The following is a 23,974-nucleotide window of genomic DNA, read 5'->3' as shown; positions in this document are numbered from 1 at the left end:
AACATCTGAAAAATGTTGTGCTACATTGCACTGGTTTCTAATGAGAAATTAGCTGTAATTCAAATAGTTTTTCCTTTATAGATAAGGTTTCATTTTTACTGCTTTCAAGATTTTTTCCTTTGTCTTTAGTTTTCCAAAGTTTGATGGTGATGTATGTTGGCATGAGTTTCTTTGAATTTATCCTGTTTGGAGTTTCCTCATCTTGAATCTATATGTTTTTGTCTTTTGGAAAATTTGAGAAATATTTAGCTATTTATTCCTCTGAACAATTTTTAGCTCCACATTCTCTTATCTCCCTCTGGAATTCAGTGACACAAATATTAGAATTTTGTTATAGTCCCACATGTCCCTCAGACTCTTCATTTTGTTGTAGTCTGTTTTCTTTCTGTTGTTCAGATTGGGTAATTTTTATTGTTCTGTCTTCAAGTTTATCCATACTTTTTTCCTCTTTTCTCTCCATTCTGCTATTAGGCTTATCCAGTAGAGTTTTCATTTCAGTTATTGTATTTTTCAGGTCTAAAAATTCCATTTAAGTGTTTTTTATACCGTATGTTTTTTGTCAAGGTTTTCTATTTCTCTGCTGAAATTTTCTATTTTCTCATTTCTGAAGTTCGTGTGTACTTGTTCACTGGAAAATTTTTCATGATAGGTGCCTTAAAATACTTGTCAGAGGATTCTAACACTTACGTCATCTCAGGTTGAGAGTTTCCTGGTTCTTGGGATGACAATGATTTTTGACTGTATCCTAGATTTTTAAGGTATTATGTTTCAAAACTGGATTTTATTAAGATAGTCTGTTTTGGCTGACTCCTCTGACATTGTGCCAGTGGGGAAAAGGCTGCCATCTTGGTGCTGCAAGTGATGGTGGAATCCAGGTTTCCCACTTGGGCTCCACTGACTCCCCAGTGGGGGAGGCCTACCTGGTTACTGCTGGGTGGGGTGGGTGTTCTCACTCACAACCAGGCCTCTGCTTACACCACCCGACTTGGGGCTGTGGAGATGCCTCCCCACATGGCCTCCACTGACACCACAGAGAGGGGCTTTTACCAATGGGCCTGATGCAGGTCCCAGCTCCTTCTATGCTGCAGCCCCATGGGGGTGGGAGGAGTGCTTCATTACAGCTGGATGAGGGTGGGGGTCAGGGCTTCCCACTTGATCTTTGCTGTTGAGGGTGAGCGTGGGGCTGCAGTTTTTTCTGTGGCATTTGTTTGGAGTAGGGCAGTTACTGTTGAAGTATTTTCTGTTGTGTTAGGCTGCCCCTTTCTTGGTCTTTTGGCAAGAGAGAGCAGGCTTTTCTGGGGACAGTTTTTTAATCTGCACCCATGGGTATTTCTGGTTTACAAGCTTCTTCAGTTCCAACTCTGGGATATATGAGGAAAAAAGAAAACCTTCGGAATTCACATTGTGTAGTTCCTTGAGTCACAGGGTCCCTGTGCTGTCTGCTTTCTCTGCACCTTTCAGAGTCTTCTAATGGCTGTTTTATATATGAAATATTTATATTTACTGTAGTTGTAGTTATGTGTTAACATGAAGTTTTTCACACTATGCACTTTGTTCTCAACTGGTCCTTCAGTCAACAATATTTCTTGGAGAGTGTTTGCATGTCATACATGTAGTTCCCTATCCTTCTGTTTGGCTGCTGTTGCATATATTTAGATTACACAATATGAATAAATTGTATTTTTCCCTTCCCTTTTTTGATGCAAATTAGGATGGTCTCTTATTCCTCATTGCTATGAGAATTCTGCGGTGAATGTCTCAGAAACACCAAGGGGAGAACATTTGTAAATTTCCTTAGAATAGGTATCAGGTGGTTAAAATACTGGGTCATAGAGCACGTGCATTTTGCATTGTCATGACTTCTGCCCCACTTATATCTAATGAACCTATGAAATTACCCAGGTGGTAGAGGAGAGGATCAATTTCCCGCATCCAATCAACACTACTGTCATACTTTTTTATGTTTTATTTTTAACATGAAAAATTTTGTTGCCCTGTAGCTTAAGTGACTGCCATATTCTAGTCAATCATTTATCTCATTTAGAAGGAAATTAATAGAAGAAGAAAGATAGAAAAACTTAAAAATGCCAGGAACGTATGTTCATTATATATATATATGGATGGAGAGAAGTCAAAGACTTCAAGAATATAAACCAGCCTCTCTGAGGATGCACAGTTCCCTCCCTCCACAGAACAACAAGGCCAGACTAGATGATTTGTTAAGTGCCTTTCTACTTTACAATTCTATGATTCCATAAGCTTAGTAGTTAACTGTTAGGAGGCTTAGGGATCACAGATGTCTTGGAATCTTGAAACGATACATTATCAAATGTTTTCATTTTCCCCAATTTTATTGGCAAACAATTTATCTTAATATCATATCAATTGTATTTCTCTCATTACTAGTGTAATTGAAATTTTCACATATTTCTGTCGTTTTCATGGTTCTCTCTGTGAACTATTTGCTCATATCTTTTGCACATATTCTATTTTTTGGTTGTATTTTTCTTACTGATTTTAAGGATTTAAAAATATATTTGTTATTTGATGTGTGTATACTTGTTGTGGGTATCTATGCCTATATATCATTTAAAAAATAATGCAAAACTTTTATCATATCACGTCTTCAAACTCTGATTATGTCACCATAACTTATCTTTTTTCTGAAAATCCAGTCACCTGCTTTATTTCTGGGGAAGGGTAAGGGGAGAAGAGAAAATATTCACTTGAATTTGAGGAGCAGCTAAATTGGAAGTAACAGTCTCAACAATTTTAGGTCTCTAAGGTTCCTCTGATCCATAAGGGAAAGCTGGGACTTCCTTGTTTGAAGACTTAAATTTTCCCCTGAGCAAGATCATCCATTTTCACTGGGTTAAAAGAATAAAGAAGCACAACCCCACAACACCAATTGGGGTTTTAAGACAGAAAATAAGGCCAGGTTACTCCTTCCAAATGCAGATTTTTATATTAAACTATGTTAACAATCACAGTTGTTTTCCCTTCAGTCAACCCTTCTCCCACCCCTAACAGGAGCCCCAGGAACCTGAAGAGCATGTGCTTTACTAACCTGACATACAATCCAGCTGCCCCCCCAAACTGGAATCTGATTGCTAATGGACCAGTGTAGCTCAGGGCTGCCCTCAGGGACTGGAAGCAGTAACCGTGCTGTCAGGGAGGAGGGTTACTAAGGATGCCACCAGTCAGGGTCGAACACTGGGCACTGGGTCCAGGAAGATGTGCACACCCTGTTCACTGCACAGTTTCCGATCGCCAGGGACAGGAGTGTCTTGGAACTCAGTCTCACTTAATGATGCTGCACGGCGATGCTCACACTGAAATAAATTGGCTAAATGTCATCCCCATGACTACTGGAATAAAAAGGAAATTGAGGGGAGTGTCACCATAAACCTTACATTTTATTTTGATCCAGTTTTTCCATTATTTACTGTATGGATTTTTCTTTTAGTTCTTGTCTAGGCTATTGTCCTTCATTTTCTAATAACTTAATAATTTTGGTAGATTTTAATGTACCTGGAAGTTGTTTAGTAAATAATATTTTTCTAAATGAATATCCTGTTGTCCTGACACCATTTATTGGAAAGAATATTGTTTCTATACTGATTTCACATGCCGTCTTTCACACATTGCTTTGAGATTCCATTTTTATTGACCATAGATTGTTATGTATAATGTACTCTTTATTCTGAATCATTGATCCATTTTTGTATTCCAGGAACCAGACCACACTTTAAAAAATGCTATAGTTTTGGTGATTTTATAGCTCCTATGAGGCAAATATCTGTATTCCATGTTAAATAAATCCAAATCTGGACCTTGATAGAAGAGACTTTAATTAGCAAGACTATTACATTAGGGAAAATGCTCCAATCTCAGAACTCTGCAAGTCTTTCAAAATCATACAGAAAATGTTCTTCTCTTACAGAGTAAACAAGGAGGCAGGCAGGAATAAGCAGAATCTGTGGAGGGGAAGCTGGACAAATAAGGGAAATGACCAGTGGGGTCTGACAGGGAGAGAGTCTTGCTGTGGTCAGTCAATTCCCAGGAAAAAATGGCAAGGGGGAGCAGTTCCACTTTTTTTGTTCCACATTTTTTGTACTTGTTCAGGCTTCAGGGTAAGCAGAGTTCAGGGCCTATAGGAAAGAGAGAAGCTGATAAAAGTTTAGTCAACTTTTAGTCAAAGTTTAGTCAAAGCAGAGGGTTAGAAATGGGCAAATGTGAAAACTTGATCACTGATGATTCTTTACAGCTGTGCTGCCTGTTCTATATTTTTTCTTCTATATAAACATTATCGCTAGTTTACAAAGTTCCATGAAAAATGTCTTGGAACTTGGGTGGTGATTGCATTGATTGTGTAGATTAATTTGGAGGTAATGGCTTCCTTATAATATTAAGATTTCCCCACCCCATCAGTATAACTCTCTCGTCATGTAGGTTATGATTTCATTCAGTTTTACACTTTACAGTTTTCTCCTTGAGGGCTTCATGCATTTCTTGTAGAATTGTTCCTAGGTGTTTTGAAAGATTTAATTTTTTTTATTTTAAACCGTTTTTCCTATTGTATTTTGAAATTGATTTTTCCTTTGACAGAAAAACCATTGAATTGTTTTTGTTGATCTTGCTGTAGGCATCTCATTGAACTCCCAGAATTTTTCAGTGAACTCTCTGAAGTTTTCTTGGTAGGCAATTATGTGATCTCGATATAATGACTGCTTTCTGTTTTCTTTCAAGCACACGTACCTGTTTTTTTTCTTTTCTCATTGCATTGGGTTGGGCTTGGAGGTGGAGTAAAGAATTGTGAGCCAATTCATGTATCTATTTTCAAAGTATTTTAAGTGAGTATTTAGCACTTGGACCATGAGGTTTCTCCACAGTGAGTCTTGCTGCCTAAACAAAGGTAAAAGCCTAATGGTTACTGAATTGTGATCTGCAATTTAAGAAAAGATAGCAGATGTTGTGTTTGCATAATGAGTTTCAAGAAGGGTTGTGGGCAGAGCACATGTTAAGAATTAGGGTTGGAATGTGTCATGTCTTAGACTTCTTTCAACAACTGTTTTCTTGCCTTTACCTTGATAGGGCACTTTATTTTAAAAACTAATTTATTTTTGATAACAAGCAAAACATGAATACATTCTTTTTGTAAAAATATAAGACCTCAAACACAAGAGATATGTGATTGATCCATACCCCGATCTCACCCCCTTAAAAGAAGCGAACTATCACAAAAATATAATTTATTTTGCTAAACATAGAATTTATATTTTAATTATGAAAGTTAAACAAAAAATATACATTTTTAAAAAATATTTTAGAAATTGAACTTTTAAGTTCAAATGTTAATAAATATCAACTTTTAGAAATATGTGGTATTGTAGTATAAAAGACCCCACAACTTGTTCTCTCTTTATATTTTACATGGAGATTTTTCTGTGTCAATATAGAGAGAAGTAATTCAGCCTCTCTGGTTGCGGGTCAGCATTCTTTAAAATTGGAATCATTTTTCATTTTGTCATTTCTTATTGATGGATCATTTGAGTGGTTTGTGATTTTCCCTCTTACAATGCCGCAATGAATACCCTGAGGTCAGACAGCTTTCCCCTCCACTCCCTACTTCAGAAGCTTTTAAGAGCAGCGCCCCCGCAAGTCCCAGTGAACAGTGTGTTCTGGCGGAGAAACAGGACTTGAAGTAGAATTCAGTCTCTTGCGGCTGATTCCTGCTGGGTGGTATCCTCTGAATCTGGAAACCGGAAGTTTTTGACTAGAGGGGCCTGGGAACCAGAAATCCCTTCTTACTGTACCTGGAAATGGGAGACAGGGCATATGTACTAAGAGGAATTGAAATCGCAGTACCGTTCATCCAGGAATCCAGGAACACGACTCAGTAATCCAACACTTGGGTGTTGGGGATTCTGAGAAGCCAGGACATTGGAGTTCCATGCATGGTTGGTGTGAGAAATTGGAAGAATGGAGAGCCTGGAAAGGAATTGGAGAGAGTCAGAGAATGGGGAAGACTGTTGTGGGCCGGGAGGGACCAGCCAGAGTGGGTGGGAGCCCTGATGAGAGAACGTGAAAGACTGAAGGCGGAAGAGGTTGGGGGCTCAGAAGAGCTGGATGGGAAAATCTGGAGCGACGCCTGGGAGACTTGGGGACATAATGAGAGGGCTTTGAGATGAGGGAGCTAAGACATCTAGACAGGAAATAATTAGCCTGAGGTGAAATAAATAGCCAAGTGGTGAGCCAGTATTTAAACCCCAGTCAGTACAAACTGAATTTCCCAGTTCTGAAACACCCTAAGAGCGTGGTAGAAGGTGAATCTGAGAATACTGCTTGGGGCTTTGTTTATAGTTTTTTTGGGGAGTAGCTTGTTTTCAGGGGGTCTGTATGTTGGGAAAATTGTTGTATACTGTGTGCTTCAGGAAGTAGCTCGACATTTTCAAGCAGTGAAGTGAAAATATCATACTGGGTGACTGGGTCTGGTTCTGTGGCTCCTCCTCACCCCAGTCCAATGGATATTGGGTGCCTTGTGGAGAATTAGTGGTTTCCAGGGATAGAGATTGTGAGCATAGTAACTGGTCTGGAAAATACAAACACTCCAAGAAAAAACTATACATTGCCTCCATAATCTAGAGAAGATGTCCCCTATAGATATGAACACTTTCATGTGAGAAGTGGATAGTTTTCCACATATGTGGATGTCTTTCTTTGTGCTTTGTAGCAAACTAGAATTTTATTTTTATTTTTTACATCATAAGAAATATATGAGTATTCTCTTTTTAAATGACTTAAGCAATGTATGCTTACAGCAGAACATGAAAAATTTCCCCTGTATCACAAAGCTGACCCTGCAATCCACAGGCCCCTGTGAACAGGCATTTTCTTTCTCTGTTACAAAGCTTCTCATGACTTACACTTTGTAATGCACCCAACAATTTTTCTAAATATTCATCTACATATTTTTATGTTTGTATATATATTTTACAAACCTGTATTAACTATATGTAACATTCTGTGACTAGAATTTTTGCATGAAAATATTTCTATGTACATATGAACATATTCCTTCCATTTTTTTCACAGATCCATAGATTTTCCTACTATAGTTGAACTCTAATTTGTTAAACTGCTCCCTACTAGTAAATATTTTAGTTTTGAAGGAGGAATTGGAAATCTGAACTGGGTGCATAGGTGATTATTTGACAGACATATGGACATGATATTGAGGGTGGAGGAGAGGAGAGACGCCATACCTGTCTGTGAAATCCTTGACCTCCTATCCTCATATGAAGAATTAAGGCCCATGATCTAATACAGAACTCAGGGCTTGTTTCTGGGAAGCAGGAGAACTGAACGACCTAAGACTGAATTCTCCTGAAGGGGCGGGGAGAGGGTGAGTCTGTGCACACTCACATCTTACTGTTCCCGCACCATCCAGAGCATCATGGCCCCCACACTGAGGTGGGACCAGTGGCTCCTACAGTCACACATACAAGGCCTGGGGAGGCTGGTCCCCAGAGCTGCCTGTGTTCCCACACTACTGCTCTTCCTTAGAAATTCTGAACCTATTGTGGTAATCATTTCACAATATATGTAAATCAAACCATCATGCTGTATGCCTGCAACTTATGCAATGGTGTATGCAATTACTTCTCAATAAAACTGGAAAAATTTTTTAGCATTGCCTTTTTCTGTTTTTCTCTTTGATATTCATGTCAAAACAAAAATGGATAATTACTAGAAAAGTTTAACTGTTCTTCCAAACACCCAGAAGACATCTTTGATTCTTTACAATCCATTTATTGTGAAATACAAAGTGCTATACGCTTATGTTGCAATTTTAAATAATCCCCCACAAATTAGAGATTCTGCCAAATTTGTTTTTGAACTGTGTCCCAGTTCAGCAGAAATCTCCTTATGAATAGGATGTGTATTCTTCCTTATAAACTCAAGACAAAACCTATAACTTTTAAGTTACATTAGTAATACTATATTCTTATTGAAACAGCTCAGACATTATAGAAGTTATCACACCCTTTAATCAATGCCCCCAAACTTAGGCTCTTCACTTTATAATTGTAAAAAATACAATATTTTACCATTTATCAACATTTACACAATAACGCCATGCATATTGTACTTCATGTTGCTTTTTCTCACTCATCATGTATATTGGAGAATACTTCATTTCAGTATAGAAGCAATACTATAAAGAGATCTTTTTTATTCATACAGATATACCCCCAATTGTTTCGCAATTTTTTATTGATGCATGCTTGCATACTTTAAAAAAAGTAATATAAAATTTTAATTAGAAGGCAAGAATAGCAGTAATTGCAAAGCATAACCAACTCAAAACAGTCCTGATACTTTGCATCTGAGAAAGCATCCTTCCCCACAAATGTAGGGAGTTCAATTATCTGCAAACACACTGTACTGCAAGAACTTCCCGACCTTGCCAAGCATTGAGACTAAGTTTCTTGGTAGAAGACTGAATTTAGAATCCTCTCCTAACTCAGAAAAACCTTACTCTTAATTTGTAAATACATATTTTTACTCAAGTAATAGATTATTTGTAATTTACTAATTTTTTCGTGAAGTGTATGACTACTATCGATGTGCACTCTTAAATACCCATAAGAGGCCTACGTTTTTGGCAAGGATTACAGTCCTTTGGAAGGATTCTCCCATCCCGCTGGTGGGCTCAGAACCAAAATGTGAGGGTGACTGTCTTAGTGTAGTACTTTCAAGGGAACCTTATGGGAGAGGAGAGCAAATGGGAACCACAAGAGAAGCATTTGGTCTCAGCCAAATTGCTCTATTTTTAAAAAAACAATTTTTCTCGAGCAGTTTTAGGTTCACAGCAAAATTAAGAGGAAAGCACAGGGATTTTTCCATATACTCCTTGCACCTCCATATGTATAGCCTCCCCCATTGTTAACCTCACTCACCAGAGTGGTACATTGGTTATAATTGATGAACCTACGTTGACACTCCATAATCACCCACAGTCCACAGTTTACACTAGGGTTCATTCTTATTGTTGTCCATTCTATTGCTTGCATATTTTTCAATCTTTCACTCTTGTAAATTTGCTGCAAAAAACCTTCCTATGAACATGGAGTTTTTCTCTAAGGTAGACTAAAAGTAGTGAGATTGATGGGTCTTAGAGTATGTGCATTTTAAATTTTATAGCTAGTACCAAATTGCTGAATAGTCTATATCAACTTACCCTGGTACCATGTGGGATTATCCATTTCACCCTGTCTAACTAATATTGAATGTTATCCAACCTTGTAGATTTTTACAATCGATTTTGGACAATATTAGCTCCTTGTTGTATTAATTCAGTTTCCTTAATTTTACATTTTTATTGACAATTTTCTTTTCTTTTTCTGTTAATAACCTATAATTTCTCTTTCTAATATTTTGTTAGCCTTTTTATTATTGAAATTTAGAAGTTCTTTGTATATTATAGATATTAATCTCTTATTAACACTACAAATATTTTAGTGTATTGTTTTCTGGCTTTGTTAATGGTGACATTTATTATCCAGAAACTTTAAGTAGTAGTTAACGTTGTTAATTTTTTTCTATGCCTTTGGATTTTGACTAAAAGGATGTTATTAATGAAATTATAAATTGTGGCCTCCACGTTCTTTTCAAATTTCCCATATACTCATGCCTATTGTCCACTTTTGCCAGTAGGACAGGGTTTCTCAACCTTGGGGATAATAGAAAAGAATATGAAATTTCTTGTCGAACGTTACTTTCTCTTTACACCTTATACGTTGCTGTGGAGAATTTCCTATTTCTAATGGAGAAAAGGAAAACACCTGCTTTTAGCATCTGCATAATGTGAGGGAATTAGGGCAGAGTTTCTCAACTTCAGCATTGTTGTGGCTGAGGCTGTCCTGTGCATTGTAGGATGTTGAGCAGAATCCCTTGCCTTCACTCACTAAATGTCGGTAGGTCCCCCTCCAGCTGTGCAACCAAAGATGTCACCAGAAATTGCCAAGTGTACCCTGGAGCAAAATTGTCCCTCAGGGGAGAACTACTGCACTAGATCCTTTAGCATATTAGTCATAGTTATTTAAAATTCCCTGTCTGCTAGTTTATCTTTAACTCTGGTTCTGTTGATTTCTTCATTTTTTTTTAACTTTTGCTTGTGTTTCATAATTTTTGATTGAATGCTAGACAGTGTGTGTAGGACATTAGACACTGAGGTGTATATTATTCATTACTGGAAGTGGGCTTGCTCTTCTGCTAGGCTAGTTTTGAGGGAGCTTGAGTCCATCTGGTCAGGAGTTGTTGCACCCTGGGCTTCAATTTACTCTCGCGTTACCTTGTGATCCTGTGCTCTCAGAGGGGCTGTTTTGCCAGAGGGTTTTCCTCCTTCCTCCACCTTCAGCTGCAGATCTGCCCAGTGTGGCTGCAGGTCAGAGAGGGTCTCTGCACATTCTTGCCTCTCCCTCAGAGATTCTATGCTTTCATGCTATACTTGGTGCTTAGCAATTCACTAAAAAAATTAGACGAAATTTGTATGGCACCCAGATCACCACCTCTTGTGCTCTGCCATAGCGGGGCCAGTGATCCTGACAGTCTGTCCTCAGACGACCCTGTCTCTTCTTAGATTTAGGCTATTTTGTTGTCCTGTTGCCTCAGGTTTCGTATGGGTTCAAGAAAACTAATGATTTTTAAATTTATATAAATTTTTCTTACCGTTAGTTTGGGAGTGATACTCATTTCCATTTTCTACTTCCTAGCTGGACAAGGAGATTGCCTCCATTTTCTCCTGATGTTTAATAATTTTGCTTTATTTTTAACTTTTAGGGTTTAAATCCATCATTATACAGCCATGAATATTCACAATTTAAGAAAATATCTATTCACAAAATTAGTTTTGTGCAGAGGAAAAGGCACTTGATCTGAACATTTAGGAAGCTATGAGGGTATATCTTTAATGAATTAATAACTAATTACTACATTTATTTACATTTCTGAAACCATTTATTTACAATACTTTTTAAAAATAGAGAAAATTTGGAAGAATGATGCAATAAACACTCATATACTTTCCATGTAGATTTGACAATTATTAACATAGTGCCACAGTAAAAAATGTTTATCAATTTATATGCACACATGAATACATTGTCATGCTAAAACATTTGATGGTCACTGGCAGACATCATGATGCTCCATTCTTCAATATTTATTCAACAAACTTTGAAGATTTCAAAGCATATTCTCTATATAACCACATTACTATTATTACTCCCAAGAAAATTAACAATTGCAGAATAACTTTTAATGTCCTATACATACTTAAATCACCCCAATTACCTACAAAATGTCATTTAAGGCTGTATGTCTGAACCAGAGTCCCACTAAAATTGATGTTGAATTTGATTATTATGTTGCTTTTGTCTCTTTTAATCTAGAGTAGCCTCCAGTCACTTTTTAAAATGATATTGACTTTAGAAGGGTCCGGGCCCATTGGCTGGTTGAATGCCCCAAGTTCTCGACTTGCCTGATTGTTTCTTATTATTGTCATTTAACTGGTTCTTCTGTCCCCTGTATTTCATGAATACTGAAAGTTAGGTCTGAAAGAACAGCTACCAGCAAGCTTGACTATAAGGAGCCAGGTAGTATGTTTTTTCAGCATTGTGGCCTTACAGTCTCTGTCACAACTACTCAACTCTGACACTGTAGCATGAAAGCAGCCATAGACAATACATCAGTGAATGGGTGTGGCTGTGTTCAAATAAAACTTTATTTACAAAAGCAGACAGCTGCCTGCATTTGTCCTGCAGGCTACAGTTTGTCAGCCCTTGGTCTAGAGGCTGGATTAGGTTCAGGTTAGACTTATTTGTAAGTAAATCTTTATTTACCACAAATAGGATGTTGTAACTTCATGTCTTATCAGGAGATATCTAACGTCAGGTTGCCCACTATTGATGATGAAAAGCCTGAGCATTAAGCTCAGATGGTGACCGTCAGATCTCCACATTGTAGATGTACACCTTGGCCATTGTAATGAATCAGTAATCTGTGAGGTGATTCTTTGACACTGTGGGCATGGCCTGTCCAACAGCCTTTCATCCAATGCTTTTAGTGACCATTTACTGGACGTTGAAAAAAAATTTGATATTCTAATTTTATCATATCTTCCACATTTATTGGTTGATTATTAGGTATCACTATGGATTCATGGATATTTTTTGTTTAATATGTTATAATCTTTTACAGTCATTTTCCTTGGTGTTCAAATCGATGCAAATTAGGTCAGTGGGAGCCCACAGGGAATTTATTGTAGGTGTAAATTCTCTGGCTTTAGATCTTGCCTAGATTGCACGCTGAGGATGAAATAATGTGATATACAAAGGCCACCTCACATAGTGTGTAGTATTAAAATACGCTTTTTTCCAGAGCTCTGCTTATAAACTGTAAGGATGGAGAAACTGTATTCACAGGGCTCACATTTTACACTAAGAGAAGAAATATTATTTTTTACTTGTAAGCTCAGTGAAATCAGGAATTGGATCTGTCTTGGTCTGTGTGTGGCACATGGTGAGCAATAAAAACATACTTTGGAATGAAAAAATTAGTAAGTCTTTAGAAACAGAGATTGAAGAAGTTGAAGCATGTATGCAGGGAGACTAACTGTCTTAGTTTGCTTGTAGCCCAAGTGTTTCGTGGGACATAGGACATTTGGTACTAAAACCAGGAAAGTTGGGCAACTGGATTACTTGTTTACACTGCATGCAGAAATGTGAACATTACTTTCCCCTCTTATGCTATTTTAAGAAAGTCCTCTGAGGCTGGTTTTCCTTGTTATATGTCTTCAACTTGAGGAACATCTTCATAGAAAAAGAGGTTTGTAGAGCAGAAGGTTTAATCTGAGTCAATTGAGGAATTGTGTCACAGCTTGGAGTGAGATGAGCATGCTGTATGGATGAGAAAAGCCCAATTCTCCAGCAACTGAATGTCAAACATTTCCTGCACATTTTCTCCCACAATGGTGCCATGAAGAGTTGCTTGTAATAAACATGAGAAAGTATTTTTTATACTCTTTGTTCAAAGGTTCACAGTTCAGAATTTTCCTCATTTTCCAGGATACAAGATCATCTGGTTTAGCTGTTAATTTAATTCTCCTGAAAAGGAAGGTATAAAAGTGATCCTGCGTTAAAATGCAAGACTTGAACACTGAAAACTATAAAACATCGTCAAAAGAATTCAAAGAAGACCTAAAGGAATGGAAAAACATCCCATTTTCATGGATCAGAAGACTTAATATAATTAAGATGGCAGTACCCCCCCATATTGATCTACAGATTTAACACAATCCTTATCAATATCTCAGTTACATTTTTCTCAGAAAATGACAAGCACACCTTAAAATTCATACAGAAATTCAAGGGGTCCGGAATAGCTGACACAATTTTGAAAAAGAAGAGCAAATTTGTAGAGTCAAATCCTCGATTTCAAACTTACTACAAAGCTACAGTATCCAAGGTAGAGGAACGGAATAGAGTCAAGGGTCCAGAATTAAACCCTTACATTTATGGTGAATTTATTGTGACAAGGATGTCGAGGCAATTTATTGGGGAAAAGAATAATCTTTTCAATAACTGATGAAGGGACAACTGAATATCCATATGCAAAAGAATTGGACCTCACACCATATTAAAAACCTCACACTATTTAAAAAATTAATTCCAAACATGTCATCTACCTAAATGTAATAACTATATTACATCTATAAAAGCCTTGGAAGAAAATATACTTGTAAATCATCGTGACCTTGGTTTACACAATTATTTTTTAGATGTGACACTCAAAACACAAGTGAACAACAAAAAATCCATAAATTGGACTTCATCAAAATTAAAAACTTCTGTGCATCAATGGACAGTATCAAGGGAGTGGAAAGTGAACCCACATAATGGGAGAAAATAACTGCAAATCATATATGTGACAAGAGATTGTATTCGGAATAAATATAGAATTATTACTATCTATCAATAACAGGGAAATGACTCAATTAAAAACAGAGAAATGATTTGAATAGATATTTCCCCAAAGAAGACATGAAAGTGGATAATAAGCACATGAAAAAATTCTAAACATCGTTAGACATTATAAAAATGCAAATGAAAACCGTAATGGAAACACCATATCACACCCACTAAGGTAAAAAAAAAAAAAACAGTAAGAAGTCTTGGTGAGGATGTGGGGGAAATTGGACATCATATATTTTGGTCTTGCTCCTAGTGGCAATGGGGAGCTATAAGAGGGATTTTCATGCAAGGTGGTACATGATCAAATTTTTGTTTTGAGAAGATAACTCTGAATTTTATGTGGAAAACTAACTGGAAGAGGGAGAGGAGTAGATGGATGAGACCAGTTAGGAGGTTATTACAATCTAGCCAAGGGAAGCTGGCAGCTGGAATTAGGGAGATGATGACGGAGACAGTGTCAACAAGACAGATTTGTAAGCTATGGAGGAGGAAATATTAGCACAATTTAGCAATCGATTGGTTTAGGATGGAACAGGGTAAGGAAGACGATAATATCAAGGATGTTCTAGGTCCTGACTGTGCAAGGAGATGGATGGAGATGCCACTCAAAGAGATGAGAAATCCTGAAGAGGATTAAGGGTGAAAAAGATGATAAGTTCTGTTATGACTATGGTGGGCTGCTTCTGAGATGTCTAAGTGGAGGTACCAAGTAGGCAAATGGAATTAGTGGTCTGGGGCTCATAGGTAATTCAGGGCTAGAGAAATATATTTGACCATCATTTCCTGCATGGCTCATTGAGTCCTATGGACAAGATTGTCTATGAGGCAGGTATAATGTGAGAATAGAAGTGTTTCTAGAACTAAGCCAGGTACAGTAGATGAAATCTAAAGAAGATGCAGAAAGCTCATCTAGAGAGATAAGAAGAATTCCAGGGAGTGTTGAGACATAGAAGCCAGGAAAAAAAGAGAAGATTCATGATGGAGGCAGTAACCACAGCATCCAATACTGCTGAAAGGACCATATATTTATTTCATCCAGTGATATGAAGCTCATTGGAGGCTTAAGAGAGAGCTGTTATGGTGGAATGAAGGAGGCAAAGCCAGTTTTGAGTGTATAGAAGAAGAAGAGGGAGGGATCAAATGCACAACATTAATATTTGTAATGAGAGTGACTTATGTTTCAATGAAGGTGGAAAAGATGCTGTTTGAGAAATGAGACTGTGCAGGTTCAGAGAGAGAATGTATGAGCAATAATGTAAGGGTATTGAGAAGTCAAGGGTGTCAGGAATCAAATACAGGTAGAGGGATTAACCTTAAAAAGTAGGAAGAACTTTTTGTCTGTCTGTGGGAACAAGATGGAATGAGAAGAGAATGAACCAGATGCCATATGTCTGGTGTGTTTGAAATCACTACATTGACCTTGCTTCTTCCTAGTGACTTTATTTTCCCTGTGACGAAGTTGGTAGGAACATCTGCTGGGAACAAGAAAGAGTTAGAAGGATGAGACCTCTGAGGAGTGGAGAATTTGGGAATGAGCAGTTATAGAGGATAGACAAGCAGGTGGACGAGAGAAATGCAGAAGGCTTGCCAGGGAAGGTTGGGGGGAGGTTCATGAAAGTTGGGAGAAAGAGTGAATTGGCTCAAGTCTTTGACAATCAATATAGACCGCATGAGTCTCACTTTCTTCACATACCAAGTGGAAACATAATAATACTTACCTCCAAGGGCTGACCTGAACATCATGTGAAGAAAAATATGAGAAAAAGTTATATAAACCCCCAAAATACAAATGCTTGGTACGATTCACATTGCTCGAATCCCTTCTATGTCCTCTATGATTCTCCTTCCTGGTTTTGCATTGTTTGTGTGTGCTGATAACACCAGGAACGGTTGCAGGGTTCAAGGACAGTCTCAAGTCCAACTTAATACTTATTTCAAGTTACTTTTATGACTGTATATACCATATATTTACTGTTTTTTATAGAGCGGTAGCATGGAATGACTTGGGAGAAAGGACGGTGCTGTGTCTCTGAGAAACTCATGCACCACTGCTTCAGATCATTAGTTCCTGCCTATAGAGCTTACTATAGCATCTTTCTCTGCTTATGAGTAAATGTTTTCTATCTTCTTACCAAAGAAAATTAAAAAGCACATGGACCATGTCTCACAAGGTGGGTGCTCTACACATAAGGGAATAAGGTAGCCATGTGCAAGGGTGAAGGTGAGCATAGAAACATAGTACAAAAGTGCAGGAGGACCTCCTTTCATGACAGGAAGTGTCTTAAGTGAGTCCAGGAGTAAACCAAGTGTGGGCCACCCCAGGGCATCCCCTGCTGTATACCAGGTTGTCCCATGTGGGATGCATGGGCTGATCAAGCAGATCTGTTAGTCAAGTGCTCTGGGAGCAGTGCATGATCTTACCACACTGTGTCTGGAGGCCTCAGACACAGCTCTGCTGGAGAGTGTGTACTTCTCAGACTCCACTTTGGTTTTCCTGACTCCTTTGCACCATTTCCTGTATTGCCCCCAGACCTGAAGAGGCAAAGCAGGCTCTGGATCAGCTCACTGAGAGGAGTGAGATGGGCAGAGTCTTGAGTGGGAGTCAGACAGTGGTACCTGCTGGCTGGGGAGACAGTACACCAAGAAGATGAAGACGCCCTGCAGGCTGTTGATGATGGTGACGAGGTAGGCCATGACGTGGGTGGCTGGACCCACCTGCAGGATTCCCAGACACCACGTGTAGTCCAGGATGAAGAGCTGAGCTGTTGCTTTAAATGTCAGCATCCTGGGGAGGAGGAGGAAGGAGGCTCATGATGCACACAGAGCAACACAATCAAACCATTGTCATCTGCACTCCATGGATCCTCTGACTAAGTGTGATCAACTTTGACCTCTACTGTCCATGATTCCCTAAAATGACTTGCTATTTGGGTCTAGGATGGCATTTTGACTTGGACTGAGTATGGTAGTGACACCTCATCATGTGGGTTTCAGAAACATCGTGGCGTTTCATGGTGATCCCTAATTTCATTCAACCAGCTGTACTGAGGATCCTCTGTGCACCTGGCCCTACACTGGGACCTGGGCATTGACAACAACAAAGACAAGACTTCTGTTTTCACAGACCTCACAGTCTAATAGAAGGACGAAAACAAATAATCACTTACAACATTTGTGACGTGCAACGTACTCTGCCCTGGTCCCCTCCAGTACTGTTCCCCTGCTCACCTTCTCCATGAACTGACCCAGAGCAGCCTTTGCTCCGAATACAGACCTTAATTCTGTGCAAAGTTGAGGAAAGCAAAGGACACCCCCAAACTCTTAGAAGAGGTAATAAGTGGCAAAGGAGCCTGATTTCCTCAGGTGGAAGGGTGGGAGAGGGCAGAGGGAAGAGCATGCATGGAGGTGTGGGAGTGAAAGGGCATGCTGGGCACTGGGAACAGTGGTGGGATTTCCTCCGTGTGTTATAAAGATATCAGTGTTCTTAGGACCATTTCCATAGAGCCACAAAAGGAATCCCTGTTTATCAGAACAAAGTCAAGTCTCTGTGGAGCTCAGGTGCTTTCACGCTGGGGGTTATGGATGGACTGATTGCTTTCGGCTTGGGTGTCAGCAGCAAACTACAGTATCAGAGCTGACTTCCAAGAAGAGTGGGTGCACTTCTATCCTCCAGTCCCCTCAGAGTCCCTGTGAAAGGACTTCAGGAGCTTGGGGCCATATGGCCTTGTTCCTGGACCATGTTTGGTGTGGGGGGGATGGTGTGCACCCTGTGATCCATCCCCACCTCGTGTTCTGGAGGGTGGACACATCGCTGTTGAGTGAGGAGAGCTTGTTTTTCACGATCCAGAAGGTCATCAGAAAGAAAGCCAAATTGATCTGCAGAAGAATATCCCCACAAGGCATACTAAATACATTCCACATCTGCTCAACCTTCCTCCTAGCTCATCCAACACCTAACCCAGCAGGTGAGAAGATTCATATTTCACAGCAGTCCTAGAAAATCAGACCTAACACTTGGTAACTCAGGCACATTCTTGGCCTGTAACTTGGGTGACCAACTCGTCCCAGTTTGCATAGGAATTTCCAAGTTTTAGCTCTGAAATCTCATGTCTCAGGAAACGCTTCAGTTCTGGCTTTACAACTGAAAATCCTACATCCTGGAAGCCCCCGCAGTCCTGGGCAAACTGGAACGATTCCTGACTCTGCCTGTAATCTTCCTTATACACCTGGTCAGCTGGGCAGGTAGGAGGCCCTGATGTCATCCATACTCACAGAGAAGATGGTGCAGATGGGGCCCAGTAAGGTCCATATAAATCCTTCGTGTGTGTGGAGCCAGCATCTAAGAAAGAGATGAAAGAGATTCAAGAATATGTTGGCCTTTGTGGATCAAGAATTGATAAACAAACATATCCCTCACCTCCCAAAGTTTCCTCCTGCCTCCTTTATTATTATTACTTTCTGGTAAGAACATTAACATAAGAGCTACGCTCTTAGAAAATTTTAAGCATACTGTACATTGTTAGCTATATACACTATGCTCTACAGTATTTCTTCTGAACTTATTTTGAATAACTGAAACTTTGTATATGCCCTTGCCTATTGTGATGGTTTCCTGGGTGTATACTTATCTCCAAACTCACTGGGTTGTATATATTAAAAAAGTATAGCTTCTTACATGTCATTTATATCTCAATAATGTGGTTTAAAAAAAGATAAATTTTTTTCAGGGGCTCTTTTTAGTCTTGATGTCCAGAAATTTTGACAGAAATCTGTTTTTTAGAAGAAAAAAATCAATAAGTTAATTAATTTGTGTTTTTTTGACAAATATTAAGCATCTCCTCTGTGTCAGGATCTGTGTGTGGCTTGGAAGCCCCAGTTGTGATTAAGATAGAGGGCTCTCAGTCCTCAGGGAGGTCCCAGCTGGGTGGAAGGTCAATAATTAGACAATAGAAACAGTCAAAATGAGGAGTTTTATGATCAAAATATGAGGATCTGTGAGAACGTGGAGCTGGAACCATAGCCTAGTCTGGGGTGTAGAGACTCAGAGGGTTGGGAAGGTTTCCTGAGAGAAATGAACGGTGTTTACACTGAGATAAGAAAGATGAGTAGGTGTAGGCAAGGTGAAAAAATTTGGGACATGACAGAAGAGAAATGAAAAGTAACGGTTACCCTGACACAGTACTGATCAGGGATCCTGTGCTTTACAGACTCTCTTCCTGACGAGGACATAGGTACTCAAACCCTCACAGGTCAGGCATCTGAGGCTGAAGGGAACAGAGGCAGTAACTCAAGGCCACACTGATAGAAATGACAGAATTGGAATCTGATCCAAGAGAGGGGACTGAGAGTGAGGAGGGAGGTGTGAGGACCATGGAGAGGTGGATCCACCAAGAAGAATGGAAGAGAAAGTGTGAAGAATGGAAAAGAAAGGCGGCAAACTGCAGCCTGTGGCCAAGTCGGGCTGCCGCCTGACCTTGTGGGTGTGTTTTCCTGGGACACAGCTGCACTCACTTCCTTACGTGTTGTCTATGGCTGCTTTCATGTTTCAAGGGCTGAGTTGAGTAGCTGCAACAGAGACCATACGGCCCACAAAGCCAAAAATATTTACCATGTGACTTTTTACAGAAAAAGTTTTCTGATCTCTATGCTGAGCTATCCAGAAAGGCTAGCTGGCCAGGGCTCGTCTGATGCAGGTGAACATTAATTTTATTAGTATAGGAGTATGTTGTGACTGTTAGATGGGATTTGATCCCAGTTCTAACTCCAACCAGCTGTGCAATCTTGACCATGTTAGTTAGTCTTTCTCTGCCTCAGTTTCTTCATCTTTAAAACTGGCACAATACTAATTTCCATCTCAGTAGGTTCTCGGGTGGATGATTTGAGATAATACATGAAAATATTTAGGACAGTGACTGCATATCAAAAGTAATTATAAATCTTAGCTTGGTAATAATTTCATCATCTAAATCGTCCTCCATTTTTTTTTAGAATTAGGAGAGCGAAGTAGGTTACCCAAACCAATATCACCCCTTTATTTCACTTTGCTTTCTAGAAGAAATAAAACAGTCCCCTCAAATAAAGCAATGAATATTATATTAATATACAATCACTAGTATATAAGATGCAAAGCAATATCATGTATTATAGGTATTAGTATAATACAGACATTAATATAAAATTAATATTTAAATTAATCCAATGTAAAAGATCAAAAACAATCACCTCATTTATTTTAACTATATGTTTATTTATAATTATTAGTATTTGTTGTTAGTGCCATCAAGTGGATTCCAACTCCTAGTGACCCTGTGTAAAGCAGAATGTAATCGTGCTCTGGTCATTTTGCACCATCCCCTCACCTTTCAGCACTGTGTCAGACAATGCTCCACCGTCATTCATAGGGTTTTCATGGACAAGTTTTTTGGAAGTGGGTGGCCAGGTCCTTCTTCCTAGTCTGTCTTAGTCTGGAAGCTCCGCTGAAACGTGTCCACCATGGGTGACCCTGCTGCCATTTGAAATCCTGGTGGCAGAGCTTTCAGCATCACAGCAACATGGAGCTGCCACAATGTGACAACCGACAGACCGGTGGTGTGGTTACCTTACAGGGAATTGAACCCAGGACATGGCAGTGAAAGTGCCAAAGCTTAACCACTAGACCACCAGGGCTGGATAATTATTAATATATCATTTATTTATGTTAGTGTATAGTTACTAACATAATGCACAGTTAATATCTTATAAATTTATAACTATTAAAATAATATATAATTAACATTTAAAACAATTAAATCTTGAGGACTTAAAACAGTCACTTCAATGAATACAATCATGACACCAAGAAGACGTCTATGGAGTGGTTACAGAGTTTTTCTCTGCCTATAATATTCTGGTAAAAGTAAAGTGCTCTGTTGGTTCTATGATGGCCATGGTCTTGCTGGAGAAGATGACGGAGGGAATTTGCATTTACCGGGTGGGTGTTCCATAAAGGTGAGGCCTGGATGCTGCAGAAAGGGCCACAATCACAGCCGGGACCCTGTAGCCCACAGGGAACATGAACTTTTTCATGAACCTGCTCGCATTTCAGTAGTTGACTACCGTCAGGTCGCGAGCAGTGAGGAAGAGTTGCAGGCCCTCCAGCAGCATCCAGGTGAAGGAGGCCAGGTAGGGATAGTGTAAGGCACCCGCGATGAGGGCGCACAGCACCTGGGGGCGGAGGAAGGTGTCACCAGGTGGGACATTCAGGGTGGAGGGTGGCCCAGGACCTCTCCTGTACCTTGCCCCTAGGGAGGACTCTGAAGTGTATGAAGGAGTTGTCAGAGAGGGTTTGTTTTCCAGTCGCATCAGTCAATGTGAAATTGGCTACTCACCCTTCTCGCCTTCCCCAAGACACAAGATCATTTTATTACAGTATCCAATACAGCATGGATCCATGGACTCAGCACCCCCTGGGGCAGAGCAGAGGGCCCACTGAGTCAGGGTCATTACCTTGATCTAGGTTTGGTTGATGGCCATGAGGAAGAGGAGGTGGGCCAGGGGGAGGCAGAGGGAGAGCTGCAGGTGGAGCGAGGTGCCGGTGTTCTGGATGGCTCTGCACAGCAGGAAGGTGAGGGCCGCCAGGAGGAGGTACAGCAGAGAAAGGCCCAGCCCCACGTAGGTGATCACAGCCAGCACGGGGTCCTCCTCCTAGGAATGGCAAAGAGAGCACAGTCACACTTTCCTGCTCTGGGTTAAAATTGTGGTTTTAAAGTACACAGACTAGAATGGCAAAACTTAAAAACACTGATAGTACCAAGTGCCAGCAAAATGGGCAGTTGGAGCTCTCAGGCCCCTCGGGTGAGAACATAACAGGTAACAACTATTTTGGAATGGAGTTTGGCAATTTCTTATCAAGTTAATCATACACTTACCATATGACCCAGCTAGTCCATTTCTGTGTATTTACTCAATTAAAATGAAACAAATGTCCACAAAATGAATTTTTAAGAATGTTCATAGAAGCTTTATTCATAATAGCCCATCTGGAAACAATGCAAACATCCATAAACTAGGGAACAGACCAACATATTGGGGTGTAGTCATATCTCGGGATGTTATATAGCAATAAAAACTATTGTGTATGGTCATACACAATAACACGGAAGAATCCGATAGACATTATGGTGAGATAAAGAAGACAGACACAAAAGAGAATGATTCTATTATGGAATAGAATGATTCTAGAATAGTCAAAATAAACTATGGTGATAAAAATCAGATCTGTGGTTTCCTGGAGGTGGGGATGGGAGCACTGACTGAGAGTGTAATGAGGGACATTCTGGGGTTACAGAAAGGTTCTCTGTCTCAATTGGGGTTGTAGTTACACGGTGTTTTCAGTTGTCAAAACTCATGGACTGTACACTTATAATCTGAATTTTATTGAGTGTATATTGTACCATGATCAAGCTGACTTAAAAAAATGATTTACTTGAGGGTTTGAAGTCCAGAAGGGAGGTAGAGCTCCTGCAAACTGCTTCTTCACCTGTGTGATAGGGTACCCCTCCTTCAAGACATCGATCCAAAATACAAGGGCTGTATTTTGATGCTGAAATTTGTGCATTGCTAAGCTTATTAGGCTTACATGTTGCTCTCCTAGAAGTGAGGCTCCTTTTGAGCACCATTTCCTACCCACCACAATTACCTGAGGTCTCCTGCATGAGTATTTGTACCAGATCAAGTAAAAAATAATAATATTCTTGGGCTGGGAAAAATAACAGGCCACAAAAACTCATGCATTTATCTGGCTCTCTTTCTCTACTTCCCTCTCTCCTTTGCTAAAAATTCATTCCCAATCCTAATATTTATCAAAATTTTAATGAATCCCTTGATTAAAAGAAACAGTCAATTATTTTGGTACTGAAGACTGTGGCCCAAAGTTTGCACACAAACACATTCACTTCCTCTTGGAAATAATCCAAATGCCACAGGTATAATGAGAAACAAAATCACCATTTCTATTTTCTGCCAAACTAGAGAATAACTGGAAGAGATGGTGAAATCCGAGAAGATGGACTAGAGGTGCACGTGGGACAAGACCTGAATAATCTGTTTTGTGGTCACAACAGTGGGAATGATGTGGGCAGGAGTTTCCTTACACCACTGGTTTAAAAATTTAGGGGAGTTGAAGCTAAGTGTGTAATTATACACAGATAAATCACATGTGCAGGAAGAAGTCTGACTCTGGCTGTCGAGGAAAACAGATTTTGTATATGAAAGCCCCACAGTTGACATTTCATTTTGCTTGGATAAATTTTAAAAACTCACATAAAAACTCTGTGATACCCTGTAATATTGCCTTGAACACATTTTCACATAACTATCTTAGAAATAACTCCTCCAGGAAAACCCATCTGCTCTAAAGGTAAGTAATCAAATGGAAGAAACACACTATCTATACAAAATATTACAGTAAAAAAAGGAAAAAGAAGGAAAAATTGTAAGGAACACTCACCAAATAACTGTTAACATGGAGCAGATGAAAGTGTGACATTACTCATCATGAATTAAAAAATGTAAGGAAGCACTTGCCCTTATAAGCAAGAGATGAGAGCAGAGATGCAAGACCTCAGAGAAGTGAGACCTTGTGAAATTGTGCATTAGAAAAGCTCAGTAGGGGAGCGACATCAGCATCAAGGCAGAGTGAGTTGTTCCCATTGTCTCTCTCTCTAAGTTACAAAGAGTCAGACATCCACTGACCAACAAAGGAGTCCCTGCACAGCACACTAGAACACCTGAGAGATCCATGCATCTACACATCTGAACGTGAGTGGGCTGGACCTCCAGGAGGCAGTGGAACTAGGAGAGCAGCAGCCTCCACCTCCCACAGTGGCAGCGACCCAAAATGCAGATACCCCTGGCAGTGGCAGTGGTGCCCTGACCTGATATTTCAGAAAGTGCACCAG

General features: G+C 39.5%; 1 pseudogene across 1 annotated transcript in view; it reads right to left on the bottom strand.

Moving 5' to 3' along the window:
- Nucleotides 1-10,999: 10,999 nt before the first annotated feature.
- Nucleotides 11,000-23,974, bottom strand: part of LOC101400758 (adhesion G protein-coupled receptor E2-like) — a 35,677-nt pseudogene continuing 22,702 nt past the window's right edge. Inside the window, exons 11-17 of the transcript XR_015550172.1 lie at nucleotides 21,522-21,719; nucleotides 21,004-21,239; nucleotides 18,309-18,375; nucleotides 17,821-17,912; nucleotides 16,653-16,821; nucleotides 16,458-16,568; nucleotides 11,000-13,169 (exon numbers count right to left, since the gene is read on the bottom strand). The product of XR_015550172.1 is annotated as an adhesion G protein-coupled receptor E2-like (transcript). The remainder of the gene's footprint in view (nucleotides 13,170-16,457; nucleotides 16,569-16,652; nucleotides 16,822-17,820; nucleotides 17,913-18,308; nucleotides 18,376-21,003; nucleotides 21,240-21,521; nucleotides 21,720-23,974) is intronic.

The sequence above is a fragment of the Ceratotherium simum genome, chromosome 39 (assembly GCF_057802395.1).
Source record: "Ceratotherium simum simum isolate JZ-2026a chromosome 39, ASM5780239v1, whole genome shotgun sequence".
In the NCBI taxonomy this organism is placed as follows: Eukaryota; Metazoa; Chordata; class Mammalia; order Perissodactyla; family Rhinocerotidae; genus Ceratotherium; species Ceratotherium simum.
Note: the sequence above shows the minus strand (reverse complement) of the source record. Positions and strands in the feature narration are given on the sequence as shown.